General features: G+C 36.6%; 1 pseudogene; it reads right to left on the bottom strand.

Annotated features, from left to right (window-relative positions):
* Positions 1-9,460: 9,460 nt before the first annotated feature.
* On the bottom strand, positions 9,461-10,862 carry LOC105468136 (selenide, water dikinase 1 pseudogene; annotated as a pseudogene).
* Positions 10,863-18,701: the final 7,839 nt, after the last annotated feature.

Below are 18,701 nucleotides of genomic sequence, written 5' to 3'. Positions count from 1 at the left end.
TAATTTTGAATTGTGGTACTTGCCCAGGAGAGCAACTGTATCAATCTCAAAACTAGGAAAAAACTCATTCTTTCAACTTGAGAGCTATTTTGGTATTGGTTTATAACATGCCTTTCTCTTAAGACTCCCCCAAATTATATTTTATTATAAAATTCCCCAAATCTTGTATAAAATACTATCTTTATGTAGATAACATCTGGAAAAGTGGCCTAGCATTGCATAAAAGCAAATCAAGGATGGAGGTAAGAACAGTTCATTCCTGGATTTCCTAATTCTGTTCTTTTGTTATAAACTGGGTATTATTTTACTGGCTTTATGGTTTCACAAAAAAAAGGTTTAGCAGAATCTTTGGACATCAAATGGCCTTTATGAAACAATGTCTTGATGAGTTAAATAAAAACGAATCAGAAACACATGGACTCGACTTCCCTTGAAATATAAGAGGACACACAAATCAAGGCAAAGAGCACTTAACAAACACTGGGTTTGGGTTTCCTGAACCTGAAATGTTAAAATAATTAGCAAGGACTTATTGAGGCTGAAAAATGATAAGTTCCAGTATTTCTAACTCAAAACTAAAATGAGGAGAGGCGGGAGGGTCCTAGAAGAGTAGGGAGTGGTCATGGGGCAGATGGAAACCTTTGAAAATTAGCTTTTCCTCCAAGCTGTTTGTTTCCCAAAGCTCTCAAACTTTGCTTTTATTTATTTATTTTCCTTCTCTTTTGCTTTGATTTCCATATTTCAGCTGAAGACCTATCTAAAATATTTTGAACTGGTTCAGCTGAAGTCTTTCTAGTCTCTTCTCGGAGGCAGAAAACCATGATATTTGGTTAAACAATGCTCTGTTCATTCTTGAATTGAAAGATAAATTCATATATTGGTTATCCAGGAAGTTTGGTTAAGTTGAATTTATTTCCTAGTGAGTTGGACTTCTCAGCATTCCCTAAACCCACAAAATAAATTCTTTCAGAAAGCACTGTGAAAAAGTTGTAAGAAAGAATTATTACGTACTAGACTACAGATTTTAAAATAGATTGCAAGCCTAGAGGGAAAAAAAAAAGAAAAGCTTGAATTATTACAATCTGAGATACAACAGTTCCCTTGCTTCATCCTACACTGTATCTGGGATTCCCAGAATTTCTTCTCTGGCCCAGATCTGATTCTTTCTCCTTTCTTCCCAAGTTCCCCTGGGAACTCAGCCTGCTTTCTTACTTCTTCCACAGTTGCTTCTCTCTACCCTTTGCATTTTTTGTCTCCAAATCCGGGTCTGCCTGCAGTGCGAAGCAGTTACTCACGACTACTTCAGAAAGCATATATTTTAAAAAATATTATTTTAGATATTTTATTTGTGATAATAATAATAGGAAACTGACTGGGGCGACAAAAATAACAACCAAGGGGCGGTCTCAGAGTAGTGGCAGAGTAATCCCTGATCTCCTGGTTCCTTACTTCCTCTATCAACTGAAAATTTGAATACAGCAGTCCTGCCTTGCCTCTTACCTCTGAAGGTAGATCTCAGCTCCCAGACCCCCTCATCTGAAGGTCAAGTGGGTCCTTCATTGGCCACGCCTGGAGATACTATGCAGATTGCATCATTAATGTCTACTTGTATTAAGGAATAAGTTTCCATTTCTGAAGACCTTCTGATTATAGGACATTTGTCCACTACTGCTATGTGCGGTATAAAATCAACCTCTTTGGACATATTCTCATGTACTGTACTCCCTCCTATTTATGAAAAACTATTTTTAAGGTATTTCAGACTCATCAATTTTTAAACTTTATTTTAAAATTAAAAATAATATTTTTATCACTTAAATATGAGATGATTCACTTAGTCATCAATATAATATGTATTTGTTTCCATTAGGTCCAAAATGGCACTGTGAATACAATGTGGTCAAGTGTGTGATGTAATTTAAATCAACAACTGTGAAAGCATTCAGCAAAGCCCAAGAGTCCTAAGGAGCTCTTCATTAATGCTATCAGCAAGCACCATCACATTGCTTCCTCTGGATCTCTACTAATAGTATTTTAGCACATAATGTAAAATAAAAATAATATTTTAGGTTTGCTGACTACTATTTTTTGTGCAAATTGTCTTTCATTTGTGATGCAAGACCTTTTCAGATGCTTGAGTTCATTGTTTCCTTTACTTGGCACTCTCATAGCTCCCTTCTGTAGAGCACTTACTCTGAGGCTTATGCCTCATTTAATCCTTGAGCAACTCTATGAAGAAGGTAAAACAATCATATTTCATGACAGAACAAATTTAGACTCAGACACATTAATTTGCTCAATACCAAGCCACTAATAAAGTGGAAGAGCTCACATCTGAACCCAGATCCAATTCTATTTTCTTTGATTTATTTATTTATTTTTATTTTGTTTCGTTTTCTTGAGACAGGGTCTCACTCTGTCGCCCAGATTGGAGTGCAGTGGTGCAATCTCAGCTTACTGAAGCCTTGACCTCCCAGGCTCAAGCAGTCCTCCCACTTCAGCCTCTCAAGTAGCTGGAACTACAGGTGCATGCCACCACATCCAGCTAATGTATTGTTTTTTGTTTGTTTTTATAGAGACAAGGTCTCACTATGTTGCCCTGGCTAGTCTCCAATTCCTGCTCTCTCGCGAGCCTCCCATCTTGACCTACCAAAGTGCTGGGATTACAGGGATGAGCCACCATGTCCAGCCCCAGATCCAACTCTAAAGTATATTTTATCTCAACATTCCTCTCCATTTTCTTGGTTGTCTGTACACAATGCCTAGAACTTTCAAAGAAAGGTGCTATGTAAAAACCAGTTCTGAAGTTAGAGTAATAATGGACAGGAAAACCAACTCACTATTTTATAATTGTATCATTTTAAGTCCATAAAATGTTAGAGTGGTAGAGGCATTTATGATCCCCAAATTTAACCTCATTTTTACATAGAAAAAAGCCTGCTACGAAGAGAATGTCATCTTCAGAGTGGCATTCAGACTGTAATCACAGTCCCCATTCCTCAAGCCAGTGTGCTTTCCAATGCATTTACACCTGGTGTGACAAATCATAGTATAGACAAAAGAAAAAAACTCCACTAAGGAAAAGCAACTCCATTTCACTAGATCCCCAAAGGTATCACTTTTTTTTTTTTTTTTTTTGAGACGGAGTCTTGCTCTGTTGCCCAGGCTGGAGCGCAATGGCGCAATCTCTGCTCACTGCAACCTTGCCTCCTGGGGTTAAGCAATTCTCCTGCCTCAGCCTCCTGAGTAGCTGGGATTACAGGCATGCGCCACCATGCCTGGCTAATTTTTTTTTTTTTTTGAGATAGAGTCTCGCTCTGTGGCCCAGGCTGGAGTGCAGTGGCCAGATCTCAGCTCACTGCAAGCTCCGCCTCCTGGGTTTACGCCATTCTCCTGCCTCAGCCTCCCGAGTAGCTAGGACTACAGGCGCCCGCCACCTCACCCAGCTAGTGTTTTTTTTGTTTTTTGTTTTTGTATTTTTTAGTAGAGACAGGGTTTCACTGTGTTAGCCAGGATGGTCTCGATCTCCTGACCTCGTGATCCGCCCGTCTCGGCCTCCCAAAGTGCTGGGATTACAGGCTTGAGCCACTGCGCCCAGCCGCCTGGCTAATTTTTGTATTTTTAGTAGAGACGGGGCTTCACCATGTTGGTCAGGCTGGTCTCTAACCCCTGACCTCATGATCTGCCCTCCTCAGCCTCCCAAAGTGCTGGGATTACAGGTGTGAGCCACCACCCTGGGCCAAGGTATCACATCATTAAGGTTACTGCCAAAGCTACCATTTCTAAAACCAAGAGTTCTGAGGAGACTTGTAAGTGTTTTACATTGGATTTTAATGGCTGTCCAATAATTGAATATATGAAGTTATTTTTGACAGTTGGATGTCAAGACAGAAAAAGGCAATGGGACCATTTTTCAAATGCCACATGTATGTGTAACATGGGCATGTGCTATAGTACCATTAATTGAGTCCTTGTTTTTCGTTTAGAGCATACAGTTGGGTTTAGAATCACAGTTCAGCAAATCTATAATAGCTCGTTGATTGCTTAGACTCAGGGGTCCTTCCTTATCTGTCCTAAATTATCTTCCTGTGTGTGTTTTTTATTTATTTGCCACAAGTCCTAGAAATTCAGCTGGTTTTCCTATTTTAGTTTAAAAAGATGATGGAGCAACCACAATTATTTTTATTGAACCCTTGTTATATGCAAACACTGTCTTTAGTGCTTTACATGCATTGTTTTGCTAATCCTTATGAAGTAGGTCCTATATTATTCCATATTTATAGATGAGGAAACTGAGAGGCAGGTTAAGTAACTTCCGCAGGTTAAATCACAAGGAAGTGACTGAGCTGCTCTGCATCACGTCCTTTTGGTTTCTCCCAGATTTCTCCTTTGTTACTCCTGAAAGGCAGGCAAATGCTATATGCCCTTTCCCATCACATTAGAAAAAATAGGGTTTTGTTGGTAATTACTGCTACAAAACAGAGTAACACAATCTAAACATTAGTTAGTTGCAAGGTAACAGGACCTTACAAAGTTCTTTTGATTGTGATTTGTGGTCTGTAGTTTATGACTGCCTCCTGACCTGACAAAAAGAAGCCATAATCCTCTCTGTTCTCTTCTTTCTTTCTTTTCTTTTCTTTTCCTTCCTTCCTTCCTTCCTTCCTTCCTTCCTTCCTTCCTTCCTTCCTTCCTTCCTTCCTTCCTCTCTCTCTCTCTCCTCCTTTCTTTCTTTTTCTTTCTTTCTTTCTCTTTCTTTCTTTCTTTCTTTCTTTCTTTCTTTCTTTCTTTCTTTCTTTCTTTCTTTCTTTCTTTCTTTCTTTCTTCTTTCTTTCCTTTCTTTCTTTTCTTTCTTTCTCTCTCTCTCTTTCTCTCTCTCTCTCTTTCTTTCTTTCTTCTATTTTTTTTTTAGACGAAGTTTCACTCCTGTCGCCCAGGCTGATGTGCAAATGGCACAATCTGACTCACTGCAACCTCCGCCTCCCTGGTTCAAGTGATTCTCCTGCCTCAGCCTCCTGAGTAGCTGGGATTACAAGTGTGTACCACCACCCCCAGCTATTTTTTTTGTTTTGTATTTTTAGTAGAGACGGAGTTTCACCAAGTTAGCCACGCTGGTCTTGAACTCTGACCTCAGATAATCCGCCTGCCTCGGCCTGTCAAAGTGCTGATATTACAAGCATGAGCCACCGTGCCCAGCCTGTTCTCTACTTTCATTTCCCTGGGGATAGCAGTCTTTTATTCTTGAGTGCCTTTTTCCCTACCTGAAGAAACTGGTGTGTCTAAAGACACTGGTGACAGAGGGTGAAGCAAAGGTGTATCTTGATCCCATCCCACGGGCTCATGTCATTACTGAGCCCCTCCAGACTTCATGGCATGCCCATCCCCAGGTTTCTGTGTATCCCAGAATGATTCCCTCTGGAAAGAGAAGTAGAAGGAAGGAGAGGATAAGGAAGGGAAGAAGAAATATTCTTACCAGTTAACACATAATCAGCGTGTTTTCCTGTAGCATCTTGTTGGTAAGGGTTGAGAGTGTACTTGGACTTAATTTTTCTTTTAAACAGATTCATCACTTCCTTTTGTGGACATAGTAAAGATAGATATGATTAGGATTATATGGTGAATTGGGCCATTGATTCCTAGCCTACCGGTTGTCCAGGCTATTGGAAGCAGGCCAGTAAATTTTATGCAGAAATGAGCTTCACTGTTTTTTCATAATCTAGTATTATGCTGACACTTTTATATGATATAGAATAAAATCATAATTAAAATTTAAAAAAACCAAAGAAGTAACTCCAATCGGAAGACACATGCCTTGGCTCTGCTATTAATCAGTTTTGTGATTTCTGGCATATTCTTTAGCTTTTTGGGGACTCAGTTTCCTAGTTTTTAAAGTGAGAGAAAAAAAATTTGTCATTTCTAAGATATCTTTAAGTTCTAATATTCTGTGATTTATAGGAACCATGTGAATAATGGAGGCTTTTTGAAGCTTAAAAGTATAGTATTATAATGGATTTTATGCTTTTCTGTTATTTTGAATTTTATTAGACTTTTGGTTCTGAATATTGAAGCAGAATTGAATATTTTTCAATTAGCTCTGTAAGTAGTACTGAACACTTATTTAATTCAGGAAGAAAAAAGCTAAAATCTTGTGTTGGGGGGAAAAAGAAGTGTTCTTCAGTTTTCTTAGACATTAAATGGCTCATTCAAAGCAACATTTTGATAAATTGTGTAAATGAGAGAAGAACATATGGATTAAATTTTCCTTGAAATACATACGCATTTAAAAATTAAGAAGAAAAAGTGCTTGGCAAAGCCCATTTGGGGTTCTGCCAAATGGAAAACATTTTAAAAATAGTTGAAAATGTAGTTTTATCTATTTATGCTACCATATTCACCGATCTTTATTGATTATATATTTTTAAATTTGTTAGTTACTCTCCTTATATTTATTTTTGCAGTTTTTTTTAATGCTCTGGGGGCTTGTTCAATTATAGTACTTTTTTTTTTTTTTTTAAACAGACAACACAGTCCGTCAGTCACTGAAGAGCACATTAGCATATCTGTCTCTCCCTGTGGGAATCCTGTTCCTTGGACTTCTGCAGAGGTTGCAGTTTGATCTTTCGTGTAGTGATGACTGGCATCAATTTATATTGATACAATGAAAAATTCTAAAGAACAATTTGTGGTAGAGAAATAAAGGAGATCTTGTCTTTGAAGATGCGGAATATGGCAAGTAACTTTCCAGTAAATCATTCTATTTTAGTGGAGGAGTTTTGAAGGAAGATAAGCCCTGAGTTTCCTGATTATATATAATTCAAACATAGATATTCAAAAGTCTTAGAGATAACATTCTTCCGTATGGATGGAAGAGTTTGCTTTGTCTATAGATCCCATTGTACGGCTTGAAGAAGAGAAGAATTATTTTCTCAAAATCTCAAAAATCATATTTCTGCAATTTTCTTGAAATCTCAGAATCACATCTAATTTCTGATCAAATTGGCAACACTTTCTAGTTCTAAGTGTTCAGTTCATCTGGAAAGAACTTGGTGCAATTTGTGTAATTACTTTACAGCTATCTGCAAAACAAACCGTGGGAGTCACGTCTCTGCTGATGAATATACAGATTCAGGTCACTAGAACATAATCCCAAAACTGACATTCTGGGTGAGATTTTTCTCCTCTTTCGGTTCTCCTTCTTCTCCTTCTTCCTTCTTCTTTATTTTTCTTCTTCTTTCTTCTTCTTCTTCTTTTTTTTTTTTTTTTTTTGTGACAGAGTTTCACTGTCACCCAGACTGGAGTGTAGTTGCACAATCATGGCTCACTGCAGTCTTGACCTCCTGGGCTCAGGTGATCCTCCCCCGTCAGCCTCCCAAGTCACTGGGAATACAGGTGTGTGCCACTACACCCAGCTAATTTTTGTATTTTTTGTAGAGATGGGTTTTCACCATGTTTCCCAGCCTGTCTCCTTTCCTTTTCATGATTGAATCCTTTTGAAAAGAATGTTGTTTTGTTATAAAATTTTAATGAACAAAGAATATATTTTGGTGTTAAAATCTTAAACCCTATTAGATGGTACCATAAGAGTTTGTATTCTACTCAGGATATGTCCAAGGAAATGATAAGATTTGTTTGCATAAGATGGTAACAATATCTTATCTTTTGAGGCTAATATTTAAAACCCAAGAGTATGTTTTAATTGTTGGGTTGTTCTTTTTCTTGTATAGTATCAAAATATTATATGTTATTGTTAATAATTTTCAATGAATCCTTTATTATTTAAGTAAAAGTCATTCTTATTGGGCTCATATGTTTTACCCCCACAAAATTGTGAATAGAATGTGTACAGTTTCATAAACTCTGAAATAAAAAATGTAGGCAATTTTCTTTCTTTTTTTTTTTCTCTTACTCAGAGGTTTCCAACACATTTTATTTTGCAGACCACTGGTTTGTAGCTTTTGAGGACCAACATCTGTATCAATTCCTATAAAATGTCCAGTCAATTTCAGTTCCATAGAAGGCTCTTCCATGCTGCACACCATGCTTTTGGCTGAAGGTCCAGTTACACATGCATAAAGGCTGCCCTGCCCGCTGGTTCCTGGAGGAGGGCACGTCTGAGTTAAAGCCTCTTCCAGGAGCTCCCTCTTCCCAAGGGGTCATTTCCTTTGGCAAGAAGTCAGTTTACGTGTGCGGCTTTGGTGCCTGTGAGCAGGAAGCACCAGAAATGTGCAGAATGTGCTGTTTTTTCTCTGATGAAGACAGGCACTTGAGGATCCACTGCCCTTGTGCTTAATGACAGGAATCCCTCAATTGCTTAGTAGGTTAAAATATAAGGAAGCCTCCGCTTTACGAAATACAGGTAACACCTTTCAAGATTGCCTATTTATTCTAGAACTACATTAATTCAGGAAAATATAGGTCCCATGAAAGACTTAAAAGTTTTATGAAACTAAAATCTAGTTTTTCCCAATAAATTGTATTTTAGGCAAAATCCTCACAATGCTTCTAAAATAATACTAAAAGGGTCATCTGCTTATACAAGAGCAATTTTAAAATTAAATATTTATTTGAATAACAAGTTTAAGTTGGAGCTGCAATGTTGGCAATGCAGGTTTTTAACACAGATCACAAAAAGTGTGCACAAAAATTTACTGGTGCAAAGGACAAAATAATGCTAAGAATTAGGCTAACTATCTGCTGATTTCAAGAAAACAAAAGGCCTGAAATCACTGTACAAAATAGAAAATGTATTAAACACTACCATCCACAGAACAGTCTTTATTATTGATTATATTTTAAAATTATTTGTGTAATTGTATATTGAATTGTAAATGAGTATTATACATGAACCTCCTTTCGGAAGGCAATTCCTTGTAGCACTATAGAACATCTAATTACATTGCAAAAAGTATTCTTTTTTGCTATCGATAAAGAAAACAGCTAGTGATGTTACTGTAAATATCAGGAAGTCTACAAAAAAAGAAATAAGATTTCTTTTTTGTCTCTTCAAAGTGTTCTCCAAGCAGTGAAGCACTTGCCATGTTGAACTGAATGCACTACTGAATGCACTATGGGAGAATGTTCTGGGTCCAAGATGCTCTTGAGAGATAAGACTAGGCTTTTCCAAATCAAACATTCAAAGAAATCATGCAACCCTTTTATAACTGGGATATCGTCATATGCCACTTACCAATGCTGTCTCTCCAGAAAACCATTCAAGATGCTTTAAAAAATAAAAAAATCAGACATGATAAATATACATCAAATGGGATCTATATACCAACTGCTATTTGACACGACTACTGGTAATGTCTGTGCTATGTGAAAGCAATTTTAAAAAGAGCCTATGCAGCAAGAGGTAAGTGTCTAAAGATTCAAAATGAATGAACAGTATTGGATAACAATATAATTCTCAACTCAGAAGCTGCCTCAAGATTAGGTGCATCTTCAGTTAATGTAACAGGGAAAAAAAGCAATGGATTTTATTTTATTAATTGTATCCACTTACAAACCGACATAAGGTCACCTGATATGTAGACACAATGAGATTTCTGTTGTTTATAGTCTTTAATTGAAGTGATGATAAAGGAAATAGATCTATTTAAAAACAAAACCAAACAGCTATTTCTGTCTAGATTAAGAGGTGGCCCCGGATGTGGGATTCACATTTTGAGGGGACACTTGTGGTGCGACCTCGATGATCCCGGGTTTGTCTATGATGCTGGCTGTGCAGTTGCCCTTCTCTACAATCCCAATAATCCATGCTTGGTGGCCTTCACCATATTTGGGGGACTTTATCTCTGCACAGAACCGAGCTGCTTGCTGACGTGGTAAACAGATCAGAAGGCTGCCTGTGGTCTCTGGGCAGGTCCCATGCATGAGGCCGAACATGTTTCCGCATGCCTTGCTCACCACGGCCATCTTGGCAAGTACTGGGAGGTTGTGAATTACAAACGACACTTCGTTCCTCTGCTGCTTGGCCAGGTTCTGCGTGTGGCCCCAAATCCCAAAGCCCGTGATGTCAGTGGCCGCGTGGGCATTGAACGTGTGCATGAGTCCTGCAGCTGTCCTGTTGAGCCTCGCCATATTCATCATGGCCTCCTGGTAGGCCAGCTCTATATCTTCTTGAGTGAACACTAGTTTAATCTTATTCCATTTCTCAGGAATATCCAGCCACTGGTGCACAGCCACTGCCACCTGTGTCCCCAGGGGTTTTGTCAACACCAGCACGTCTCCTGGCACTGCATTGTCTGGCATGATAAATTCACTGGGCTGGCAGACAGTGGTAGCGACTCCTCCCAGGACAATCCAGGGGTTTAGTACTGTTTGGCCGCTGGTTACAGACGTTCCTGCTTCTTCAGCTGCATCTTTAAAACCTTGGTTAATCAGAGGCATCACTTTATCCCCTTCCCTGTCAGTCATTTTATTACTGACTCCAAGGAGCATCAGCATATTGTCACATTCCATGACCCCCACTGCATAGAAGTCACTGAGGACACTGGCACTTGCTATCCTGCCCGTCATGTAAGGGTCTTCTACGATCGGGTAAATGTAATCTGTGGTTTGAAACAAGGAACGCCCACCGTGCCTCAAAGGAATGACACAAGTGTCCATTCTAATGTCAAGCCTTGGCATAACGGCTCCCAGAAACTGCTTATCTTCTTGGAAATGGTTCACCTGTAAAGATTTCAGCAATTTTTGTAGGACATCTTGGGACACTTTCCAGCCTGTGCCCTTCATTTCAGTGAGTCTGGTTAGCCAGAAGCTCCTGTCCAATTCGTAACTTTCTGGGTTGAAGGACTCCCGTGTACACATAGTTCTTGGGTCCCCGCTCGCCTCACAGCTCAGCCCCTCCCCTCCCTCTGGGGGTTGGCAGAATTCTTTATGGATCCACCAGCTCGCTTTGCGCCCTCCGCCTCCTCCTGAAAACAGGCCGCGGGCTTCTCCCACAATGCACCGGGCGCAGCCGGGCTCCCTTAGCGTCGCTTGAATAAAAATGCCGCGCCCAGCGGCGGCTGGGGCCCGGAGCTTGGTCACCGAGGGGGCTCGCCAAGCCGCCGCGCTCCCCAAATGTAGACAATTTTCTGTAACAACTGAAAGCAGACCCAGAAGTGAAGACCTAGATGACACTTTGGAACTTCTCATGTGCTGGGTTTTGTGTTTAAAAGCCATTCAACATAATGCAGCATATTTAAAACATAAAGAAAGTAATTTTTAAATGCTTTACATTCATTTCTCTTTCAGACTTAATAAATGCTACTACTTTCAAATACACCAAGGAATAGAAGAATTTATATTTATTTTCCTGATGGTATTATTGTAGGAAGATATTTCAGATCATTAATAAGGGAAGCTGGGTACTTAAATGCCTTCCTCAAGCATAAGGGGTTAATTTATCATTGGTAAGTTGGACTTGAGCATATCACAGTGGTTTGGATAATTAGATTATTGTCATAGTCTCTCAGTTACCATGAGAACTTACTTTTTTAAAAAATCAACTTTATCAAGGTATAATTTACATGAATAAAATGCATCCATTTTAAGCTTACATTTAGATAAGGTTGACAAATGTGTATGTCTGTGGAACTACCATCACCACAATCAGGATATGGAACATCCACATCACCCAGAAAGTTTCTTTATGTCCCTTTGCAGTCAACCCCCTCCCCTACAGACCCTAGGAAAACACTGATCTACTTTACACCGCAGTAGATTAATTTTGTTTGTTGTAGAATTTGATATAAATTCAATTACAAAGTATGTACTCTTTTGTGTCTGACTTCTTTCACACCGCATCATGTTTTCAGATTCATTTGTGTTGCATGTGTCAGTAGGTTACATTTAGGCTGCTCACAACTTTTGGTTATTATGAATAAAGCTACTATGAACATTTATGCACTGGTCTTTGTGAGAACATAGGTTTCATTTTTCTTGGGTAAGTACCTAAAAGTGAAATTGATGGGTTCTTTGATAAATGTATATTCAACTTTATAAGAAACTGTGAAATTGTTTGTCTAAAGTGGTTGCATCATTTTTTACTTTCACTGACACTTGCTGACACTTGGTATTATTATTCTTGTTAAAATAAGCAAAAGAAGTAAAAAGCTGAAGATTCTAAAAAACCAACAACTCTTCTTGTATCTGTAAGAGGAGTGAGGACACAGGGAAGACTTCAAAATTGGAAAGACCAGCAGGGGAACACAGAGAATCACAATTTACTAGAATAGACATCCACAAACAGAAACTTCCATATTCTATTCTTAACAAGGCCTGTCCTCAGGAGAAACTATTTCATCAGACCCGAATGTGTTGGGGTTTAATCAGAGCCTTAACCACCAAGGGGAAGAGAAATGCCCAACTCCAGTTTTCCACATGGAAAAGGAGAAATACCCAACTCCAACTTTTTTTACCCATCCTGTCTCACAGGGAGAAGGGAGAAAACTGAGAAGCACTGATAAAGCTCATAGTTCAGGGGCACAGGCACCCTAAAAGACTGATAACTAATCATGGGAATATAGAAAACCACTTTGCCTTACTACCACATTATCAAAGACCTATTTACCCTGTACATCATTTTACCTCACATATCATGTCTACTTTTTAGCAGAAAAATTATAAGGTATCCAAAAAGGCAACAAGTATGGTTTGAAGAGACTGACAAGCATCAGAACCAGAGTTAGATACATCAGAAATGTTGATATTTAACCAGGAATTAAAACAAATAATTACTAGTGTGCTAAGAGCTTTAATGGATAAAGGAGACAACGTACAAGAACAGGTAAATAAGGTAAGCAGAGAGATGGAAATTCTAAGAAAGAGTAAAAAGATGTACTAGAGATAAAAAAAAATACTGTAACAGAAATGAAAAATGCTTTTCATGGGCTTATTAGTAGACTGGATATTCCTGAGGAAATAATCTGTGAACTTGAAGACATATGACAACAGAAACTCCCAAAACAGAAAAGCAAAGAGAAAAGAGACTGAAAAAACAGAACAGAATATCCAAGGACTGTAGGACAACTAAAAAAAGGTATACCATTTGTTTAATGCAAATACCAGATGGAGAAGAAAGAGAAAAGGAACAGAAGAAATACTGGAAGCAATAATGACTGAGAGTTTCTTTAGATTAATGTCAGATGCCAAACCATAGATCCAGGAATCACAGAAAACATTAAGCAGAATAATTGCCAAACAAAATCTGGACATTTTATATTCAAATTTCACAGAATCAAAGGTTTTTTAAATTTTTTGAAAGAAGCCAAAGAGGAAAAACACCTTACCTAGAGAGGAGCAAAGCTAAGAATTGTATCTATCTCCCTGAAAAGTATACAAGCAAGAAGAGAGCGGAGTGAAACATTCAAAGAGTTAAATAAAAAAACCATCAACCCTGAATTTTGTACCCTATAAAATTATTCCCAAAACTGAAAGAAAAATCAATAATTTCTCAGCAAAACAAAAATGAGGACATTTGCTGCAAATATACCTGCCTTGCAAGAAATGTTAAGAAAAGTTATTTAGAGAGAAGAAAAATTATATACGTCAGAAATTTAAATCGACATAAAGAAAGGAACAGCGTGGGGGGATGCGTAAGTGAAAGTAAAATAGAAACTTTCATTTTACTTATTCTTAATCTAACACAAAAATTTGTTGAAAATAATATCAACAATGTATTCAATTTTATAGATATATATATGTTTACATATAAGTAAAATGAATGACAGCAATGAGGCAAGGGAGAGAAGGGAAGAATTGGAAATATCCTGTTATTACAAAGAACTTGTGACAGAGCAAGACCCTGTTTCAAAAAACAGTAAGAAAAAAAAAGAAATTGCATGATGCTGAAGTTGTGTAGTGTTTTTTTAAAGTGGGCTTAGATTTGTTGTGAATGTATATTGCACACTTTAAGACAACCACTAAAAGAGAAAAAAAAAAAAAGCATGACGAAGCATGAATAATATGCTAAGAAAGGAGAGAAGATGGAATTATATAACATGCTAAATTAAAACAACAAAAGGCAGAAAAACTGTGAAGACAAAAATAAAAACAAAGAAAAATGGCAACAGATAGAAAAAAGTAAAAATATCGTAACTATTAATCCAACCATATTAATAATCACTTTAAGTGTCAATAGTCTAAATAAACCAATTAAATGGCAGAGATTGACAAGTAGATTTAAAAAAAAAGACCTAACTACACGTTGTCTGCAAGAATTCCACTTTAAATACAAAGAGATATATAGATTACAAATAAAAGAAGGAAGACAAATATACCATGCTGATATTAATTTAAAAAGTAAAAGTAGCTATATTAATTTCAGACAGAGCAGACTTCAGAGCAAGGAAAGTTACCAGGGATAAAGAGGGGCATTATATAATGATAAAGAGGTCAGTTCTGCAAGGAGATATAAAAACTTTAACGTATATGACAACAGATTGTCAAAATATGTGAGACAAAAACTGATAGAACTGCAAGGAAAAATAGATGAATTCACTCTTGCACTTACAGACTTTAACACTCTGTCAGAAATGAACAGATCCAGAAGGCAGAAAATCAATAAGGACATAGTTTAACTCAACAGCCCCATCAGTCAACTGTATATAATTGACATCTATAGACTACTACATCCAACAACAACAGTTTACACATTTTTCTTAAATTCACATGGGACATTTATCAAGATAGATAAAATTCTGGGCCATTGAAAACACACCTTAAGAAATTTAAAATTACAGAAATTAAACAATGTCTGCCCTCAGACCACAGTGTAATTAAACTAGAAATTGATAACAAAAAGGTAGCTGGGAAATCCCAAAATACTTGGAGATTAAGCAACATGTTTCTAAATAACACATGGCCAAAGAAAAAATTTCAAGAGAATTTTAAAGATATTTTGAACTAAATGAAAATGAAAATACAATTTATCACAATTTGGGGAATGAAGTGAAAGCAGTGCTTAGAAGGAAATTTATAGCATTGAAAGCATGTATTAGAAAAAGGAAAGGTTCAATAATCGAAGCCTCCACCTTAGGAAACTAGGAAAAGAATAGAAAACTAAATGCAAAGTAAGCAGAAATAGTAAAAAACAAGTGCAGAAGCCAGTGAAATTTAAAACCCACGAAATCAACAGAGAAAAACCATCAAAGCCAGAAGCAAAAGGTCAGAAGCTGGATTTTTTTTAAAAGATCAGTACAATTGATAAGCCTCTAGCCAGGCTAATAAAAAAAGAAGGAAGACACAAATATTAGTATCAAAAATGAAAGAAGAAACATCATTACAGACCTCATAGACATTAAAATGATAATTAAAATGATAATAAATAAATATTATGATCAACTCTATACCCACAAAATTGATAACCTAGATGAAACAGACCCATCTATTGAAAGACACAAGTTTTCAAAACCCAAACATGAAGAAATAGACAATCTAGTCTATAGCTATTAAAGAAGTTAAATCAATAATAATATTCTAAAAAAGAGAAATGACTCATCTGTCATGAACCTACCATGACAGATGTGTTCACTGGTGAATTCTACCAAATATTTAAGAAGGAAATTACACCAATTTTCTGCAATCTCTTCCTAAGGAGAGAAACAGAGGGAATACTCTTTCTATGAGACCAGCATTACCCTAAGACAAAAATCACACAGACATTACAAGAAAGGAAAACTGCAGACCAGTACCTCTCATGAATTTGTAAATGCAAAACTCCTCAACAAAATATTAGCAAATTGAACTCAATAATAAAAAAAAAGAAATATACAGCATAACCAAGTGGAATTTATCCCATGTATGCAAGGCTGATTTAACATTTGAAAACCAATTAATGTAATTTATCACATCAAAAAGAAAAAGAAAAAAAATCACATGATCATATTAATAGGTTCAGAAAAAGCATTTGATAAAAATCTAACCCCCATTCATTATAAAAATTCTCAGCAAACTAGGAATAGAGTGGGAATTTCCTCAGCTTGGTAAAGAATAGCTACAAAAACCTATATCTAACATTATACTTAATGGTGACTAAGATTGGGAATAGGGCAAGCATGTCCTCTTTAATCAGTGCTTTTCAACATTGTACTGGCAGTCCTTGCTAATACAATTAAACAAGAAAAGAAAATAAATAAATGTTATAAAGATTGGGATTAAACAAAATTTTCTTTGTTTGAAGATAACATGATTTCTTACATAAAAAATCTGAGAGTCAACAACAAAAACTCCTGTAACTAATAAATGATTATAGAAAGCTTGCAAAATACAAAGTTAATATACAAAAGTCAATTGCTTTCTTATATACCAGCAATGAACAAGAGGAATTTGAAATTAAAACCACATTGCCATTTATATCAGCATGCCACAAAATGAGGTAGTTAAGTATAAATCTAACAAAATAGGTATAAGATTTATATGAAGAAAACTTTAAACTCTGGTAGATACTAAAAAAAGAACTTAAAAAATGGAGAGACATTTCATGCTCATGAATAGAAAGACTCAATATTATCAATATATCAATTGTTTTCAACTTGATCTATAGGTTTAATGCAATCCCAATCAAAATCTCAGCAAGTTATTTTATGAATATCAGCAAACTCATTCTAAAGTTTATATGGAGAGGCAAAAGCCTCAAACAGTCGACTCAATATTGAAGGAGAAGAACAAAGTTAAAGGACTGACACTACTCAATTTCAAGACTTACTATACAGCTATAGTATTCCAGATAGTGTGGTGCTGTTGAAAAAACGGACAAATCGATAGACCAATAGACAACAAGACAGAGTCCAGAAATGGCTGAAAACTCCCCAAATTTGGGGAGAGAAATGGACATCTAGATTTTTAAGGTGAAAAAATCCCCAAATAGTTTGAACCAGAAAAGGAATACACTGAGACACAGTATAATTAAGTTGTCAAAAAGACAAAGATAGAAAAAATTTTGAAATCAGGAAGAAAAAATTGACTCACATCACATACAAGGGAAGTACCATAAGACTATCAGACAATTTCTCAGCAGAAGCTTTGCAGGCCAGGACAGAGTAGAATGATATATTCAAAGTGCTGAAGGGGGGAAAACTGTCAACCAAGAATACTTTATCTGGCAAAGTTGTTCTTCAGAAACAAAAGAGAGATAAAGACTTCACCAAACAAACAAAAACTGGAGGCATTCAATACCACTAGACTTGACTTACAAGAAATAATAAAGATGCCAGGTACAGTGGCTCATGCCTGTAGCCCTAGCACATTGGGAGTCTGAGGTAGGAGGATCACTTGAGCTTGGGAGATCAAGGCTACAATGAGCTGTGGTCATGCCACTGCACTTCACATGGGCAACAGAGTAAGACTGTCTCAAAAATAATAGGAAAAAAATTGACCAGGTGTGGTGGCTCATGCCTGTAATCCCAGCACTTTGGGATGCTGAGGTGGGTGGATCACTTGAGGTCAGGAGTTTGAGACCAACCTGGCAACATAGTGAAACCCTGTCTCTACTAAAAATACAAAAAACTTTATCCGGGGTGGTGGCAGATGCCTGTAATCCTAGCTACTCAGGAGACTGAGACAAGAGAACTGCTTGAATCTGGGAGGCGGAGATTGCAGTGAGCTGAGATCATGCCACTGTACTCCAGTCTGGGCAACAGAGTGAGACACCATCTCTTTAAAAAAAAAAAAAAAAAAAAAAGGAAAAAAGTAATAAAGGAAGTTCTTCAAGCTGGAAAGAAAAGGATGCTAATTAAAAATGTAAAACCATGAAAGTACAAAGCTCATTAACAAAAAAAGTATAGTTAAATTCAGAATTCTGCAATATTGTAATTGTGCATAAACTACTTTCAACTCTAGTAAACGAGTGAAAAGACAAATGTATTTTTGAAACTATACAATAATTTGTTAATGGATACATAATATTTAAAAATTTACATTGTAACATCAATAAGTTGAAATATATGTGGAAGGGAAGTACAGAATTTGTATATGCAATTGAAGTTGTTATCACCTTAAAATTGATTGTTATAACTATAATGTTTTATGTAGCCTTATGGTAACCACAATAAAAAAAACCTGTAGTAGATACACAAAAGATTCGGAGAAAGAAATCAGAGCCTGTCACCACAAAAAGTAATCAAATTGTAAGGGAAGACAGCAAGAGAGAATGAAAGGTACAAAGGAATTACAAAACAGTCAGAAAACAATTAACAAAATGTCAATAGCAAATCCTTACCTAGCAATAATTACTTTAAATATAAATGAATTAAATTCTTCACTCAAAAGACATAGAGTAGCTAGATGGATGAAAAAAAACCCCACAAGATCCAAGTACATGCTGCCTGCAACAGACTCACTTTAGCTTTAAGAACATGCATAGACTGAAAGGTGAAAAAAGTAGAAAATAAATTCCATGCAAATGGTAACCAAAAGAAAGTAGGGTGGCTAGACTTACATTAGAAAAAAGTAGCCTTTAAATAAAAAATTGTCACCAGAGACAATAGATCATCACAAAATGTTAAATGGGTCAACTCATCAAGAATATACAACAATTATAACTATGTCTGCGCTAAACATAAGAACACTTAACTATATAAAACAAATAACTAAAAGGAAAAATAAACAGCAATATAGTAATACTAGAATACTTTAATACCTCACTCTCAATGATGGATAGATCAACCACATAGGAAAATTGATAAGCAAGCAGTAGATTTGATCACCATTGTATAATC

This window comes from Macaca nemestrina, chromosome 11 (genome assembly GCF_043159975.1).
Source record: "Macaca nemestrina isolate mMacNem1 chromosome 11, mMacNem.hap1, whole genome shotgun sequence".
NCBI classification, from domain to species: domain Eukaryota; kingdom Metazoa; phylum Chordata; class Mammalia; order Primates; family Cercopithecidae; genus Macaca; species Macaca nemestrina.
The sequence above is the reverse complement of the archived record's forward strand: the minus strand, read 5'-3'. Positions and strand labels throughout refer to the sequence as shown.